This window comes from Thunnus maccoyii, chromosome 22 (assembly GCF_910596095.1).
Source record: "Thunnus maccoyii chromosome 22, fThuMac1.1, whole genome shotgun sequence".
NCBI lineage: Eukaryota > Metazoa > Chordata > Actinopteri > Scombriformes > Scombridae > Thunnus > Thunnus maccoyii.
The window spans coordinates 7,180,199-7,199,158 of NC_056554.1; the positions used below are offsets into that span (position 1 = coordinate 7,180,199).

The window sequence follows — 18,960 nt, forward strand, 5'->3', positions numbered from 1 at the left end:
TTTAAGGAACTGGACCCAGACCTGAGCTGCAGTGCTCCTTTGACCAATCCAGCGCTGAATTCACCCTGGACAAGATCATATCTCTGGGCTTCAACAAGTATGGTGACAGCATCTGTGAGATCTCTTGGACTGCCAGCGAGGAGCTCTCCATAGGACAGGTTCAGTGTCTTCCTTTGGACTGACACTCAGTTGTCTTTGTCTTGCTTTTCCTGCTTTTATTCATTCTGACACTCACCTTTCTTCTGGAAAAAAAGCAGTGCTATAATGCAGATAAGTGCAGATGCAGGCTGTGCAGCTGTCTTTGTCTAACTATTTTTAGGATTTGGCTGCTATGATACAAAGCTTGTGTTTTCCCACTGGGGTACAGATTTACTCACCTTTCCTCTCATACATCCTCTCCCTTATTCTTTCCCTATTTGTCTTCATCCCTCTCCTCGCACGGATCAAAAGGTCACCAGCATTAGTGTTTGAATTCTCCATGGCTAAGTTATTCATTTGACCTCGCCATCTGTCAGTACAGTGCCGTTCTCCCGGGTCAGCCACATGAGACTTTTGTTATGGTTCCAGAGGTCAAAGGGCAAAGTGGATATCCTTTCAAATTGTATTTACCCCACAACCCTGAATTTTGTTTGCATATATGTGTATGTGAGACCTGTACCTCTTGCATATGCCATTAGAGCCATATCAAGGTATCAAAGGCTGCAGTGCTGCTGGGAATGATGAATGGCTGCCAGGTGCCGAGGTCTATGTGGTAATCACCTCAGGTAAGGACTTTTGGCCCTGCTAGTAGGGGAACACAAAGGGTTAAGTGTCTATGGCGGCTCATAGCTGTAGCCACGTAGCCCTCCATAGCCCCTGGCAGCAGCTCATCAGCTTATTCCCCAACATCTCCAAGGGTCCATGTGGATGAGGTCTAAAGCTCAGGCAGGCAAGTGGTGGGGGAAAATGGAGACGAGGCTTAATTTCCTCCAGACCAGAAGTGGTACTCGGGAGAGAGGGGGAACAGGCTGACTGGTTCCTTGCCTCCAGGCCTGCTGTCCTGGGGCAGCACAGCCAGCTCGCAGAGCAGCCTTGTCTGCCTGTCAACTTGTGTCAACATCAGTGCTGCCCCTTGCCCCTCTCCACTTCCCCCACAATGCAGCATGAGTGCAGATTTAGTGTGTGAGTAACCTTGGCCCAGGGAGGTATCAGAGGTGTCTGAATCAGACCTCCCAGTAACCCCCGCTCACTCCCCCAAATCTCATCACAGTTCACTGACAGTCTTGTTGTGTAGGGAGGGAAGAGAGAGAGAGAAGAGGGAAAACATAAAAGAGATGCTGTTACATGCTGTCATCATCACGCCTATTTCTAAAAGGTTCTCGGTCTCTGATGTGCGCAAGCTGCAGCACTCAATAGTTGCCAAGATCAATGGTTTTCTGCCTCTAGTGCTGCCTCATTTCATCATAAAAAAGTTACTGTTGGTCTTGTGGAGAAGAAAAAGAATAGAAAAATCTCCGTCTCCTTTTGCCTTTTCTCTGTGGTGACTATTTGCACCGGAGATGTTTTCCGTCTGTTAAGGTTACACTTTGGCTTTGATATTGAAGCGTCTTTAGGGAATCACCATGACGGGGCAGGAAACGTTCCTGTACGTTGGACCTTTTAAAGACCGAGGCCACCATTAGCTAAGGTGGGAAGATAGCCTTGAAGGCATGGTTGGGTGGAGGGCCAGGGTGTGAAAGGTCAGTCAGCTTTAAAGATCAAGTTTCACAATAGAGGAGGTCATTGTTTATCAGAATGTGCTGAAAATCAGGGGATTTGTTTTGTGTTAATTTAATCTTTTGGGGATTAATCGAAAGTACTTGTCAGTGTTCTGAAATTTCATGTTTTTTAGGGTAATTATCTCTCTCCAGTTTTTCTTTTAAAATGAAAATCGGTCATCTATAAATACTCCTGCCCTTCCAAAAAACACTAGGGTTTTGCCAGTATTGAGTTAGATGAGAATCAGTCACTCTGCACCACAAAACAGACAAGCTTCTATATCCACCCTGTATTCAGACTGACACAGCATCTATAAATAGTCCCACATAAACACACTCTCTCTCTCTCTCTCTCTTCTTTTCTCTCTTTCTCTCACTTTCTGTCTCCTGCTTCCTCATGTGGCCAGACACGGGCTCGGTCCCCGCAAAATTCAATTTGCAGGCTAATTCCATATCAAAAACATGGCCAAAGCTCTGTGTTTGTTGAGTGCGACACAAACAAGCAAGGACACAGTCTCAGCGTGGCTCCTCCCGCAACCTCATTATAGCTGTGCCCTCAAGTAACAGATTTGTCCTTAATTGGTGAGTTGTCCTAATTGACTTTAGCTAATTTATGGATTAGATTATTTTTACCCTTTTTCCTAATTGAACCATAACTTTCATGTGTTTCCCTGGCTGGCTGGGTCGTGGGTAATTGGTCCTGAGTGCTGTGAGTTGTGTATGTCTGTTTGAAAGTTGGAAGTTTTTGCACCATCACATTTAGCTAGAGTGAATCCAGTAAAGGCAACATGGAGGGAAAAAAAAACAATAGTACCTGAGCAGGAGTGAACAGCAGGAGCGTCCATCTCTCAGGCTGATGGAGTGTATCGCCTTGAGGTGTTAGTCCATCTAGAGTCCCATTGGTTTTTGGAGTGTTTATGTTGGTGGCATTGCTGTATAAGCGTAGTTCAGTGGCTCAGAGGTACTGGGGATAAAGTGAAAGAGAATGCTAGAGAGAGTAAAAAAGAGGGGATTAAAGTGGAAAAGCTTGATCTTTTAAGAGTTCTGATAAGATGGGACCGTTAAAATCTATGGACCTCACAATGGCTGACTCAACAACAGGGCATCGTTGGCATCTGGTACAAGATTGGGTTTTCATGGCAATTCTTTTAAACAGATGTAAAGACCTTTTAGCATTTATGAACATAAAGTCCTCAATTATAAACAAAGAACGTTATTATTGAGGTGTGGGACTTTGTTTCCGCGTGCAATTTAGACACAAACAAGTCCAAAAAAAAAGAGATTGTTAGTTGGTTTTGAAATGTTTGTTTTACTGTACTTACATGTAGATTTCTCTGCACAAACCTAGCGCTTCAAACAAGCCTGAGGCATGACTGCTGTTGTTGTTCTATACAACTACTTATCTTTTGGGTGTTAATTATAATGTCGAACCAAACCAAAGAATACGCTGTGGAATTTTTGTCGATGCAGTGGGAGAGGTTAAGTTGTAGGAGGTGTTGCATATATTATATATGGACAGTTGTGTAATTGCAATAATTTATTTATTTCGCCATTTATTTTTGTGGCTAAGTGTGCAGTTGCTGAAGTAGAACAATGAACCGTGTAAAAAATGAACATACAGGCTGACCTTTTTATTGTATCCGCAATCAGCCCAACCACCAAATGCACAACCACTGCAGAGAAATTGCTGTTAAAAAAAAACACCACTGATTGTACAGAATGAGGAATACAATACCTGGTATAATGATCCATTTTCCAGCATTGAAAAATTCTTTGCAAGACTGTTTCCTTCAGACTGCTATATTCTGTCACCTGCTTCTGCTTGTACACTATATGCATGCTATTTCTTCGGTGAATATGTGTGTTAGCATATACAATATACAGTGCGTGCGTGTGTGTGTGTGTCAGCTTGCATGTGTGTCGAAAAGTTCATGATTATGTGGAGAGGAGGTTGAGACGTGTCAGGGATGAAAGTGCTGCATCTCTCCTTGGGGCTGTCAGCCTGTTACCAGGTGTCACTTCAGCTCCTCTCGCCCACCTGCTTTCCAGCCTCCGCCAGACCGCTGGCACACATACATGCATACACACACAAAAGCTGCAGACAAGAGCGAGATGAGTATAAAGAGAGAAAGCTAAGCAGGAAAGGAAAGTAGAAGGGGGGGAAGGATAAAGAGATGGAGAAGAGAATGATCATCGGGAGACGGAGACTGCACTATAGTTTTCCTAATAAAAGGTGGAAGAAGAAATTAACATGGCAAACGAGGGCAGATCCAACAGCAGGGAGGGTTTTTTAAATGAATATGATCAGATTCACAGCAGGAATTAGAAATAAAGTCCTGTCTTTAATAATATATTGTCTTAAATAAAGGTAAATGAAGACCAGTATTTACAGTCCTGTTACCATCGCATTCTGTTCATAATTAGTGACAGAAGACGTTGAGAATATCAACCAACTAAAATCCAAATAGACGTTAAGGTTTTGGTTGCACAACAATCTAAAAATTCTTAGTTTGTAAAGAAATGTTTAAGGATTCAAGGGTGAAGCACACTTGTTTCTTATGTATGTGGAGAACAGAGAGGGGTTGCTGAGGGGAGGCAGAGATAAGACAGTAGTGGATGAGAACAGCAAAGAGAAGTTGTGAAGGGAGGGTTCGATATCAAGAACCAATTCATATTTGAAAGTAATAACAAAATAATTGGAATTGATAACAGTATGCCAGAGCTGACAGGCATCAATAGCTTCTGAAATGCTCTATTGCTGCCTTCATACTGCTCATTTTCCTACTGGTGGCAGACATCACCACTGCCTCCACAAAACTTTGTGGCAAAACAAATTGCAGAAAGAAATTGTGAATATAACGGAGGCCGTGTTGTAATATAAGTAAACAGCAGCTATAACAGCTACAACATAGCTATAACATAATACATCTATATGCTTTTTTCTTTCAAAATTTCTAAAAATGATCACGATGCCAACTGATATGGATTTAATCAATGGGAGAAGTCTCGCGGGGGAGAAAGGGGAAGGATAAAGAGAGAACAGCTTTAACAGGGTCTCTCAACTCTTATATGTCAATCTTTTTCCTATTTATAGAGGCTTAGTAGTCTGCTCTTCAGCTCGCAGCTCTCTCTCTGTCTCTCTCTAACTATCTCTCAAGGTTTCTGTGACTGTCTCTCTCACGCTCTCTCTCCTAAATCTGTATCCTTGTTAACACAAGGGGTTTTGCGTAGGAGGAGAGATTCCGTCCATCAGGTTTTCTCCTCCTCCTCCTCTTCCAAACTGACTCACAAACAAGTAAATTCGCACAACACAAAAAACAATTTCCCTACAGTCTTGCCTCCTAGTTGTTCCGTCGACAAAAAAGAGAGGTACAGAAATAGACAATAAGAGAAAGAGAGAGAGGAGATAGAGACGCCTCTCACAGCTATTTGCAGAATTGTACAGCTTCAGATGCTGACAGCCCTTTATCATTAGCTTTCATTCCTCTGTCTTGCCAAAGGAGCATTTTATATTCTGAGCCAGGCCCTGTGTGGGGGGACTAAATCAATTCCAAATTATTGCACCTCTCAATAACTGATGGCCATGTCTGGGCAGAGGAGAAATGATTAATGATGATACTATGGACAATATGAGTAAGACACACACTGAGACATTATCGCCTGCATGCCGACAGACCCACTCTGAAGATATAACTCTGTGTGTGTGTCTGTAGTAACAGGCGGTGACTGCTGGTGAGGGGATAGAGACTCCTTTTAGTGTTGAGGAATGAGAGTTCAGTGAGTGTGTTTGAGTATGTGAAAATAGAATAGAAAATGGAATAAGCAGGTGAGTAAGGGTGGAAATCATAAGTTAGCTCACAAAATACGATGTGTTACCCACAGTAACGATGCCAGTGACAGTACAGGTGATTCTGCACCGCACTATACATCAATCCAAAATCTGTTATGTGTAGCTGAGGAGCAAAACACAAAGCAGAAATCAATTATATAGCATATTTTAGAAGAGTTATTAGTTGATTAGTTGATTCATTGATTGGTCGATTGAGAAGACTATCCATCATGAACTGCAACATCCCCAGTTAGTGTCGGCTGGGAACCTTTTGTCGTACATCATTCCCCACTTCTCTCTCCCCTCATTTCCTGTAGTCTCCTACTGTAAGCTATCTAATAAAGGCATAAAAATGCCCTTAAAATACACTAACAGTCTACAGCTACACTAGTGATTCTTTGGCTCTGTGAGGCTGTACTCATAGAGCATAGCATAGTGACGCTAAATGTCCACATGTTCACGATGACAGTGCTAACATGCTGATGATTAGCAGACAAAATGTTTACCATGTTCACCATCTTAGTTTAGTGTGCTACCATGCTAACTTTAAAGGACCAGTATGTAAGATTTAGGGGGCTCTATTGGTAGACATGGAATATAATATTCATAAGTGTGTTTTAATTAGTGTATAATCACCTGAAAATAAGAATTGTTGTGTTTTCGTTAGTTTAGAATGAGCAGGTCCTCTTCCACAGAGCCTGCCATGTTGCACCGCCATGTTTCTACCGTAGCCCAGAACAGACAAACCAAACACTGGCTCTAGAGAGGATCTTTTGTGTTTTTCACAAGTTTCACAGCCACCAAAGGTTCTATTAGATGCATGAAAAGGAGTGGTGAAGGGAGGGGTATTCAGTTGGTTGCATTCTGCAACCTCACTGCCAGATGCCATTAAATCCTACATATTGGTCCTTTAAGTAAAATAATTAGCACTAAAAACACTATGTACAGCTGAAGCTCATGGGAGTGTTATTACTTGTGCAGGTATTTGACCTGACGATGGTGCGAGATGAAAATCCAGGGGATCACAAAAGTCATTGTAACTGAGCCACTGGGGAATATGAATGTCTGTGCCAAATTTCATGGCAACCCATCCAAGAGTTGTTAAGATATTTCAGTCTGGGCTAACCTCAGTTTGTGCCTCTCATGTATTCCCATTCGAGTCACTGAGCTAAGCATTAGTTTTTCCGAAAGATAATTGCTTGGCTATGTTTGAAAAGCCCAGAAGGTCTTTAAACAACATTATCACTGTTTCGAAAGTATTTTCCAAAATCCTCCAACTCTTCTAACCACCAGATGGAATGAAAAACAATTCCATCTGATGCACAATAAAAAAACAAAAAAGGTTTAACAAGTTTCCCAAGTTGTGACTTTTGGACAAGTATTATGTTTCAGCGAAATGAAGGTATACTGCTGTGACTGGAATGTAAATATAGGAAAGGCTACAAACTGGGGCCAAAGTGGTGGACCGACCCGACCAACTGACATCAACATCAGCATCACCATCTGCTAGGGCCCTGATGCTAGTGTGACTAATAATTGTTATTCCCCACCTTATTGTATTTATTCAATGTATTATGAAGCTCTCTCAGTTTCTCAGAAGTTAATAACTACAAATCAAACACACATACACGTGCGGCAACATGTACTCGGAAAGCTATCATTCACTCAACAGTCTAAGTGGCAAAAAGCTAAACCGACAGAACAGTTACAGAGTTAAAAGGTCTGAGTTAAAGAAAGGATACACCTGTTTCCTAGTATCACAAGATACAGCATTGTTGGTATCAGTGAATCAACAACATACTGCAAGAGAATATACATGCAGTGAGTTGCTGTTCCAATTATTGGTGCACTGGTTTTAGGCCTCACACCTTGTCTGTCTGTAATTAGCCCTGCAGATGAAGCTACGTTGTCTTAGTGTGTCTATAATAAGAGAAAGGCAGGATACACTGCGCGCTCCAAATCACCTGCAATTACCACCCACAGTCATAGCCATTTATCTCTGACTTCTCCCCGACCGACACACAAACACACAGAACATCCATAGAGATGCATCTAAATAACTACTTGTGCTCATACATTTGGGCAAAAAAACGTAAATAAACACACTTGCTTACAGATCTAAGTTCTTTGTACAAAGAGCTACTGTCACGCCCACAGCCCAAATGGCTGTTTTGTGTTGTCAGTCATTTACTCCCAAAACATACACTTTAATGCTCTGACAAAGAGTTCCATCTTTTATTATCTTGGCGCACAACAAAGCTCAAATTCATGTGTGCTTTCTATCTTACTCATAATCTTCCACACAGCACTCAGGCTGCACTCTGGGGAGTCATCTCAAAACAGTAAGCGCGACCCCGCTCAAGCAAAGTATGCTTGTGTGCTCTCACGCGCACACACACAACACCACCGCGCACCGCACGCTCTCTGATGCCACGTCCCTATTGCTCTTGATAGCTGTTGATAGTAGCCATTGTGAGAAGCAATGTTCCCCCATCTCTGTGTTGTGCTGTTATTACATTAGCAGCTCTGATTTTATCCCCTTCTCTCTTTCTTCAGCTCCTCAGCTCTACGCCTCCCTTCCTTATATCTCTTCATTCCTTCCTCTATCTATTTACCACCCTCTGCTCTTCTTTCCGACCTCCTCTGTCTGTTGTGATTTAGCACTTCCAATGTTTACCTTCCAATGCAGCACCAGAAACCAGGGAAATTATAACTCTAACCCAGGATGAGTCTCTTTCCAAATTATGGCCATTGATTTGTGTCTTTATTATGTCTTCAGTGGAACCTTGTTCACCACTGTCACCGGATCGACGCTCAGTGCAGCTCAACACTGCCATCCAGTGATGGTTTAATCCACTGATATGTATGCAACATGAACAGTGGGAGCAGATTTTTTTTTGCTGTGTAGATTTTTTATATGTGTTACCTATAGTAATTGAGATGCAGGGTTGTCCCTATGCATGTTTGGGTCACAGGAGGCTATAGCAGAGAGCATATGCGAAGCGTGAGAATAATTTGCTCGTTAAATGCTGTGTGGCTCTATGGCTCAACTGCAGTCAACTCTGTAAATGCGATTGAGGGAAAAAAAAAGAGAGAGTTAGTATATTTGTGTGTAACCTCAAGGTGACTGAGGTAGGGCTGTCTCCCTGTTTCTGTCTCTCTCTCCGTGGTGGTTTACATTACCCTGGGCAGAGCAGCGCGGAGCGGAGCGGCGGCCCGCGGCTGGTTGAATGCAGGAATGCCCCGGCCATCTGCTGCACATTAGAATTAGACCTCCAGCCCAATTCAATTAGTAGCCCAAGCCAGTGCCACTGATTGGGCAGAGGGGGGAAGGCTACAGTCAGCCACCAGCCCACAGTAAACATGATGGAGGGAAGCAGGGAGGGAGAAGGAGGCAGAGGGATCGTGGAGCCAACAGTGGAGGAAAGGGAGCATGAGTAAGAGCAAGAGAAAATGAAAACTAATCAACATTTCTAAATAAATTCTACTGAGAAATTAACCATGGGCGGAAAGAATCTTAAAAATAAATAGAAATGATCAGAAAATGAAACATGAAGGACTGCTGGCACATAGGCCCGCGGTCATGTCACATGTTTGATCAGCAATTAATCACCCCATGGCGAAGTCCACCAGAGACGATGATAAAACACAGATTGTCAGAGATTTGGAAGTCCAATTTCTTTTTCTCTTGCATATCATGCCAACACATTCAACAACAACAATTGTGAAAAGAAGAAACAAAAAGCCTCCCAAAACAAGATTTTCTGCCAACTTTTTGAGCAAAACAAGAGGAAATAGACAAAGCTGATTGAATAAAGGAAAAAAAAAAAAGGCCCTACAGATAAGCATCTTGTTCGCCTTCATAATATTTGGACGAAGACAGATGGAAACAAACCTGTCATCGTGCAAAGTAAGACTTTGAGTGGCACAAATACTTTCCCAACTTTGATGAGGAAATTAAACATCTGAAATACACTAAAACATAGGATACATGTGTCAGAATATGTCAAAGTGAATGAGTACATGCTTTCAAACCATTGTTTTCTAAAGTGAGCCAAACTACTCTCTAATGACTCAAAATCATCTCCCATTGTCATCAGTGTTGCATATGTCAGTAACGGTTTTAATCAAAAACGGCATATGAGAGGCTCCAAAAAATCACCATTTCAATTTTTTCTTTATTTGTTTGACCTTATTCTATAACAACTAATAATTAGAAGGGTATCCAACCTACGAATTAGAGTGATTGGAAAGACGTGTGTGTGTGTACGTGCGTGTGTGAGAGAGAGAGAGAAGGGAATGTGGCAGTTTATTTCGCCTGAATAACAAAACCGTAGTCTACAAAAGTGGAAAACAGGCCCGGGGTTGTACAAGACTTTAAGAACACAGTGAGATAGACACACACATACACACCTACCAGTACATGTGGTGGTAAGAGTGGCTTACTCACCCTAAAACACATACAAAAACCCACACGTAGTTGTACTCATAACTGCCTAATCTCCAGAACATACACATACCATCTATACACATACACATTGTGACTCGGAGGCAGCAGCATACATCCAGTGGAACATACTTTCTCATATGTTCTTGATGCTGTCAAATATGCTCAGAGCACTTGGAGACATAATGCACAAAAACACTGGCTCATATAAACAGTGCGCTGTGCGGATATGTTCCCAATTATCTGCTGCATATTTCTCTGATTTTTAACTCATGCCAGACTGGCATCTTTGGAAAAACTGAGACTTTTAAACAATTGCGGGATTGTGTATTTTGCTCCAGCGAATGTTCTGCACAGTAGTATTTCTTTCTTGCGCTATAATAGCGAGATATGTTGAACAGTATTTGCTCTAACTCGTTTTCCCTCCCCTCATACAGTGGTGTGTTTGTGTGTGCGTGTGTATCAGAAAGTGTTCTGTGCGAGTGCAGCAAGGGCATCGTGTCGACTCCTTTTTCTCGTCTCTCACCTGTTCCTCACACCACAAAAACCCTGCCATGGATCAGCACACTGTGCTTAGCAAACAAGCCCTCAGGCAGGTGCCACACACACACGGAGCATATTCCAAAAGTAACAAATACACATCGGGCGGAAAACCACAAAAATATCATTACCCTTTAAAAACCCAAAAAGATCACAAAAAGCCAACAAAAGGAACAGGAAGCCAAAGAAATGCTGCAGACAGTGAGATGTTTGCCTCGGTAAACAATATTCATAGTCATCAACAGAAGATGTTCAGCACATATTGTAGCAGTGCTCATGTGAGACACTTCAAGCCTTTCTGTGTGATGGAAAATGCACACACAGGCACAGCAGGCTAAACAGCATGGTAGTAATGACCGTTTCTCATTGGACATCTGTGTGTGTATGTGTGTGTTTGTGTGTAATCTCCATCTCCTTTTTGCCTTTTGGCTAAATTCAGCCATGAAGCCGGTATTATGGGCCAAAAGGCTAAACCTTGGCCCGATGTGCTTAAGTATCCAGATCGATAAGTGTGTTACTCCACATGTGGTCTGTGAATGTGTATGTATGTGAGTTTAAAGCAGCTAGCTAACCACATGTGCAGAGAGAGTGTTCAGGGTCATTACATTTGCGGTGTTAGTGTCTCGGTGTTGTTACTGTACTGTAGCTGTAATTATGGCGGGCCTCTCTGTTCTTGTGTGCATGTGTCTTTTATTGTACACATACTCATTAGGAGGATGTATGTCTGTCAACCTATGTAATAAGACGATCATAAATCATTACGAATTGTTCTGCTCATTGATGTTAATGTGGGTAGATGGATCACATGCTCATAATGTGGGTCATGGCTCAGCACTATCTCTATGTGTACAATAGATATAGTGAGTCACTGCAGTGTGTCAGCATCTCATTGCTACAACCGTGAGTGTGTGTGTGTGTGTCAGACTGGGTTAACGTTTTTTTTTTCAGGCATACACCCAAGGCCAAAGCATATGTTGAGATGCTGAACATACTGTGTGTCAGAAGCATAATGTTGCTCCATGTGCATATTTCATCTTAAGTATTACAGGCAAATTCAGATTTTTTATGTTATAGTTTTGGCCAACATTTATACCTGTAAAGTGTTTCGTGGAGAAACACGCACAGCAGCATCATTACAACAAATGATGCGAATGATGCTAATGCTAATGTTGCTAATAATCCCTCGCTGCACAGTAAAACTGTGGGTGCATGATGATGGCAAGTGCAATATGTCAGAGTAGAATCAGGAAACATGTCTGTAAACTGCAATGGATGTTTACAATAGACAGTTTAGGTCATAATTAATAATGATGGTTTTCCCTTTCAGATAGGGTTGGGTGATATGATATACTGTGACATCATATAAATTTGTTAAATGTCAAAGATTTTGCCTTACCGTTACGGAGGCACATGTAGCTCTCCCTTCAATATTGAACCTTATGAGTGCTTTATGGAATATTGTACTTTTTACATGATTTTTGCATCAGTGTAATGAAGGATTAGCCAAAACAGACATTCACGTCTGGTTATTTTAACCCCAATTTCTTTATCGCAATATACAGTATCAATCTCACAGTATTAGATTAAATATACTGTGATAGAGGATTTTATCCATATTGGTTGGCTAACCTGGGGGTTTGTTTCCCACCTGTCTGACCCCTCTGACTTCTTTTTAGCAGTGTTCAATGACCCCAGCTGTAATAAACAGGAATTATCCTTTTAACGTGTGATAAATATTTTCATGCAACTACTAATTCTACATGTCTAGATAAACTGCATGTACATTATACTATATGCGCTATGTATATAAGCTTGGACTGCACAGGCAGCCTCATGGGAAGCAGAGATAAAAGACAAGGTTTCTGCCTCCTCCCTTCATGTTAAGCACACACTGGAGGTCAAGTACCACATTTCTCAACTTTTATCTCTCTCATTTTCTTTCGCCATGTTTTATGTGGATGTCCAGTCACCGTCGATGGTAAATGTAGTCAATCGAAGCAGTAAATTCCTCAGCGCGTGCTATACTGACCTAAAAAGCTGAGTTTTCCTGCTCGCGGAGCCGTGCCGGCAGTGTCTACATGTGCCAGGATGCATTGCACACGAGCTTCTGGCACCCAAACCGACTCTGGCTCGAATAAGTACAGCTAAATATCTGAGTCAGCCAAAACACTGTAAAATGTATCCTCATCCATAACATCCTCTGCACTCGTATTTTGGGATGCCATTTTCACTGTTGTAAACATAGCCAGTTTGCAATACAAGCAAAGAGAACAAGGAAGTTTTGTTTTTGAGCAGCATCTAGAGCACGCTCCCTGGCTACCCAGAAGCAGAGACTAGAAATCCAAGATTAAACAGCCTGTAGTTCTTCCTTGCCCCCAACTACGTCACTGTACACGTCAAACGACGGCGCTGGTGCCAGAAGAACAACAGATTTTGCAGCTGCGTCCCAGAGACACAGACAACATCAGTACCAACTGCAGGCGTTTTTTCACACTATATCTTTAATTCGGATAGCTGGAGATACGGTTGAAAATTGGCGAAATGGTCCTTTAATCTAGCACCCATACAAAGTGTATGTAAAACTTCCTCTCTCACACACAAAAATTGCACACTTTTTAGGGCAAAGGCAGGCTATTACTCTCCCTCAGACACACACACACACACACATACACACTCACCCAGCCCTACCTCTGTGTCCTCTTTGCCCTGTCTGAAATGTATTGTTTAGGTAAATGAGTCTGTGCACCCAGCGGGGGAATCAGCATGAATAAGAACCTGAATGCATTACCCCATTATTCTTCCTTCTCTCTCTCTCTCTCCGTGTCCCTGCCTCTCTCTATCTTTCTCTCTCTCTCTCTCTCTTGCTCTTTCTCTCTGTGTGGCCTCTGCCTCGCTCAGCACCCACAGTCCTTGAGAGCTCAAATTGACATTGGAGACCTGGTTATTAATATGTGGGTTGCGAATGTGTGTGTGTGTGTGCGCGTGCGTGCAAGTATGTTTTGTGTGTCTGTGCACAATGGAGAGTGATAGAGTGCTCTTGTCATTTGTGTGCACTAGATTTTGTGTGCTTTGTGTTGAAAGAAAGATGAAGATGTATTTGTGAATGTGTGTACATATGTGTGTGTGTGTGTGTGTGTGTGTGCATGCACGTGTGTGTGCCCCCATGCAGACAGCCAGACTCAGGCAGCCTCTCTCTAATTAGATAGACAGAGTGTAGCTTACAGACTCAGAACAGGAGGAGAGGGATAAAAGAAAGGTTGCCTTTCTATAAACCTGCTGAAAGCATTACTTTGTGCATGTGTCTGTCTGTGTGTGTGTTTCCCGGTGCCTGTTTGTGCTCTCATGTACTGTACATGCCCTTGTGTGCATCTCTGCATGTATTTTTACCCGTCTGTGTTAATCTCACCTGCACGCTTTTCTTTGTTCCTTTTTTCCTTTCAGTCGCTCCCTGCTTCAGTGTGTGTGTGTGTGTGTGTGTGTGTGTGTGTGTATGTGCGCGCATGCATTCGTCAGGTGTCACCCAGCAAGTCTGATCCCCACAGAAAGCTGCTGCCACTGTTGGCATGGCGACGGCTGCAGTGCCGTGAGACACTGCTACCATGGTTTCCAGGCACGCCAAGCAGGGGGGAGAGGACCAGTGCAGCATCACTATGTTCCCTTCCTTCCTTCTGTGTGTGTGTGTGTGTGTGTGTGTGTGTGTGTGTGTGTGTGTGTGTGTGTGTGTGTGTGTGTGTGTGTGAGAAGGAGCTTCCCTCCCCTCCCCTCCTTTATAGCCCATATTCCTTCCCTACAGCATCTCACACAGACCTCTTTGTTAACATGCTCTCTTCAAATGTTCACAGAGGTACTTCTCATGTCTCAGGTGTACTGTATGTGTTTATGTGTTAAAGGGTGCACATATGTATTTATTTGCCAGGCCTCTGTTGCAAGGCGTACACCGCACGTGTGTGTGTGTGTGTGTGTGTGTGTATGTGTGTGTGTGTGTGTGTGTGTGTATGTGTGTGTATCTACAAAAAGACAGACTATGCTCTGAGCCCATGTAGAAAGAAGTTTGTAGAGTAGCGTATAAGAGATTGTATAATTGTCTGTTTGCATATGCATATATGTGTTCTGTATTCCATCTGAAGTATTCCTTTAGTGTAGACTTGAGTCTAATTCAGAAGGATATTCATTTTTGAGCTCCTTTTTACTGTTACTCTTTTAACTAGATTGTTACTCTTTTAACTAGATTATCATCATCAGACACTGGCTTAATTATTTAAAAAAAAGAAAAAGAAAGAGAGTGATACTGCTTTAAAACATGGACATACAGCTCTGTGGTCATAGCTGCCCTCTACTCTACAAAATACCCGCTCTTTCTCAATTAATGTTTGTGTTTACATTATTGTTGTGTCCTGTTGTCCCTTGTGCTTCTTTTAATTAATATGCACTAATGATTCATAGGCCAGTCATGCTTTCCACATTTATTGTAAATCAGTCTGGCAATTAAGATGAGGATTTTGAATTGACTAGACGTCCGAAAACAAGTATTATAGCAGTCAATGTCAATCCATGAGGTTTGTGATTGTGGGGTTGGTGAGAGCCCTTGCTTGAAGCTATGGCAGCTGGCTTGAGGTTATCTGAGCATGGCCACTACCCTGGTGCCTGATGAATGTGTCTGTCCCTCTTTCTCTCTGGTTTGCTCTGTCTTTGTCTCTTGCTTACTTTCCCTTTGGCTACTTATTTGAATTCTTTATTTGGCTCTGTAACTGTTGTTTGAACAATCAAATAATACATAAAAATCTCATCCCAAGCAGCAACGTACAGTATGTGCAGCTATTAAGCTTCAGTTGGACCCACACTCTATTAGATTTCAATCTTAGGAGTTGTGTGTGGCTTCTTTTCAGTTAAGGAACTTGCGATTTATGATAGACCGTTGAACAACCTCCTTCCTTCCTTCCTTGCTCTGCTACTTCCTTCCTCCTTCATCAGGGAGCAGCTGCTAACAAGTACAAACAGTGTTATCCCTCTCTTCTCTGCATGTACAGTAAATAGCCAGATTGGTAATTTGTGTGACCTGCAGGAACAAAGTAATAGATGGCGGTCATGTTGACACTGTGGCATTGCCAAAAGGGATGCTCTCTGTTCACCTGAGAGTGGAATGTTATTTTGTTAAAGGAAGGTTAATGTTACATTATGAATCTGCAGACTGTGAAATGTGCAGAGGACAGCAGAGTAGGACTTTGCATTTAAATGTTGTTATTAAAGAAAGTATATGTAAATAGAGCTCATTAATAACTGATTTGATTTAGCCTGAAAGTGATTTATTCCACTATCACATTTTTGCACAGTAATAGGCAAGTGAAGCTTCTTGTGCCAGACTGACTGTCCTAAATTCACCTCTTGATAAGCACAGTGCCTTGGTGAATATACTGCTCTATGAATTGATATCTTATGCTGAAACAGTGTTTTTTTAAATTCCATAACAATGAGAGTGTGGATTGTCGGGGCCGGGTTAGTAATAAAATGTATAAAATAAGATGAGTAAGTAATAAAATGTTGCTGCGTCCAACATTGCACAAAATATTTGCACATATTACAAACAAGCAGGCTGAGATAATCCCTTGAACATGCTGTTAGCCCCTGTATAATCAGCCCAGTAGTGTCCTAAAGCACATTGTTCACTCTGGTCCGAATGTATGAACAGGATAATGGTCTGAAGTGTTTGAGAAACTCTGGTTTTCTGGTCTTATCTTTGTGAAAGCCATCTGGTTTCTTACCTCCATTCTCTTCCTGTCATCCTTTCATAATTCGGTTTCCTTCTCTTTCTATCCATATTTCCATAACTACATCTCAGTCTGTCTGTCATTCTTCTTCTGCCTTTCTTCTTAGCCTTTTCAGAACCTTCCCAAGGAAAAGACATCAGGGAGCAGCTGCTAACGAGTGCAAACTTTGATAACATTGCCTTTGCTTGGAAAACCATCATGGCCCAACTCCAGAAGGGTAACAATGCCTTGCAGGGAACACACCACCCAGCTATGACAGTATACTTGCAATGTTGCGTTTCTGCAGGTCCTGAACTTTTTTTTTTTTTTTTAAAAACCCACAGATGGGTTGTATCTATGGAGTATACACTTACAATAATGAAAGAAGCATATTCTATATACAAAAATGGTAAATGTCATGGAAGTCGAGATGGCAATATTAGGTAAGTTTTAGGAAATAGTTTTAAAGGAAATATCAGTATTCTCAAAGCAGTGTAAGTGCTCTATTAGATACATGAAATAACTAAATTTAAATGCATTATTTGGATTGGAAACAATTTAAATGCTGCTACCCAAATCCTTTTATTTTTAAAATCACCTTTTCATACTGAATCTTGTGCTAAGTTACTCTTTCTTATAGGGTTTAAAAATCTTATATGCCAGGATTTATCTGATTTTCCACCTGAAGGCTACATTTATTGAGTGTGCCAGAGGAGCAGGACTGCTGATCTAGCCCCGCTTCAGCATTTTACATCATGATGAATCAGATGTTCAGGATGAACTGGCCTGTGATACTAGATCAGCAGGAGGACTCGGAGGGTACATAAGCACATAATATTCCCCTCATGGATACCATTTATTAAGATTTAATCAAGTATCTCAGAAAAGGACTTCACTTGATGCACTGGCACAGACAGATCCAAAGTGGAATCTTTGTGCCAAATGTGACCCTTGTTTCACCCTCATCCACACACCACCTGCTTATCAACAACGCAAGCAGATAATACACTGCAGGATGCTAACCAATGCACACATAATAAATTAAATGATTGATCCTCAGTGTCCAATAGTGTATTTTTTGATATGTTGGATTATACGAATCAGCCACAAAGTGGACCAGTAAGTTAAGATCAGTTGCATGTATTCTTTTCAAGGCCTGAACTAAAGACAGAAGTGTGAATGAACACATACAGAGAGTGGATGATACTGATAAGGGTGGTGTTAAAATGATAGGTGTCAGTGTAATCAAGATGACATTGATGGTAATGAGTACAATAAAGAGGGGAATATTTGAGAATATATTTCATGTGCATTCAGGTTTGGCTGTGTGATGTTGAGAAGACTGAGCTTATCGCTCTTAAAGATTGTCTGAATGACCTCTACATGCATTCAGTGTGAGGAAGATGACAGGACAGAGAGACAAATGGGTAGAGGATTGACCAGGACAGGTACATCTCTGTTGCGGTTTTTCCTTGTTTAATCTCTCATTCCTCTTTTGCATTTTTGGCATTTTGACAACACTGATGCAGTGACATATTCTTGTCTTACTCTCTGAAGGTCATAATGATCTCCAGTATGCTTTATCAGTGTTTCCACTGTATTCATTTAGCAGTGGTGAGCTTTAACTTTAGATCCAGATGTTCGTCCGGTTTCTCCCGGGATTATTATCCCGAATTATCCGCAGAGATCTCCTCCTCTCCAAAAACAAACGTACATGCAGATTAAAATCGTTAAAATACTAATTAAAGCTGTTTTACCTAAAAAATCAGTGTTTCTCCGACAATATACGGTGACCACCGGACGTCCGGTACGGGCTATTAGCCAAGCTGCTGCTAACGTTTGCCCAGTTTATTTCTCTGATAACTTAAGATCCAGACATCCAATGACTAAAATCCTTCTTCCAGCTAAAAGATATAGTTCAAAGCAACCTAAATTTATCATGAAAATGTGGCTTAAAACTGAATAAAAGTCCATTTATAACAGTTTCTGTGGAACAACCACAACGCCGATGTATTATCTTGTATGTGTGTAAGTTACTCTTTGGTAGATGCCATTGTAGCGGACAAACACAGCGCCGCCATATGCATCTTGTACGTGTTTACTCTTTGGTAGAGGAGATATGACGCCATTGACAGGCGACCAAATGAAACGGCCCGTTACTTTGATTAAATTACAGATTTCTCTGGGTTTGAAAATTGTTGGAAACATTTGGAATAATGTAAGTACACAACTCAACAAAATATATAACATAGGTCTAGTTGTTTTTACACATATTTAATGTGGAATAATTACATATTATACCTTTAATGTCATCTAAAAGTAAAGTGTAGTCCAGATGCTTTAGAAGTAGTGATTATAGAGTGATTAAAAACCATTTTAACACTAGAGCCTCGACTTTAAACATAACTTAGACCCAAACAGTGACAGATATGGAACAAAACTAGAATAATTGCCTAAAGCACCACAGCTGTATTAAAATTACAGAGGAAACACTGCTTTATCCTTGTTTTTTTCTCCTTTTATGGCTTATTGTACTACCAACAAATATTTTGTTCAAATTACAAATGATCATCCTAGCTGAACTCAACATTACCCCTTTCCATCTCCACAAAACATGTTGTTTTGTCATTACTGACAGATATGGCCTACTTTAGAAAGTGAGGA

The 18,960-nt window shown here is 41.5% G+C and overlaps 1 protein-coding gene across 7 annotated transcripts in view; it reads left to right on the plus strand.

Moving 5' to 3' along the window:
• The window catches only part of LOC121888825, a 149,165-nt gene that overhangs the window by 59,715 nt on the left and 70,490 nt on the right, over positions 1–18,960 (plus strand). For all 7 annotated transcript variants that reach the window (XR_006093316.1, XR_006093317.1, XR_006093318.1 and 4 more), the window contains exon 16: positions 7–158. The gene's annotated coding sequence lies outside the window, so the exon portion shown is untranslated. The remainder of the gene's footprint in view (positions 1–6; positions 159–18,960) is intronic.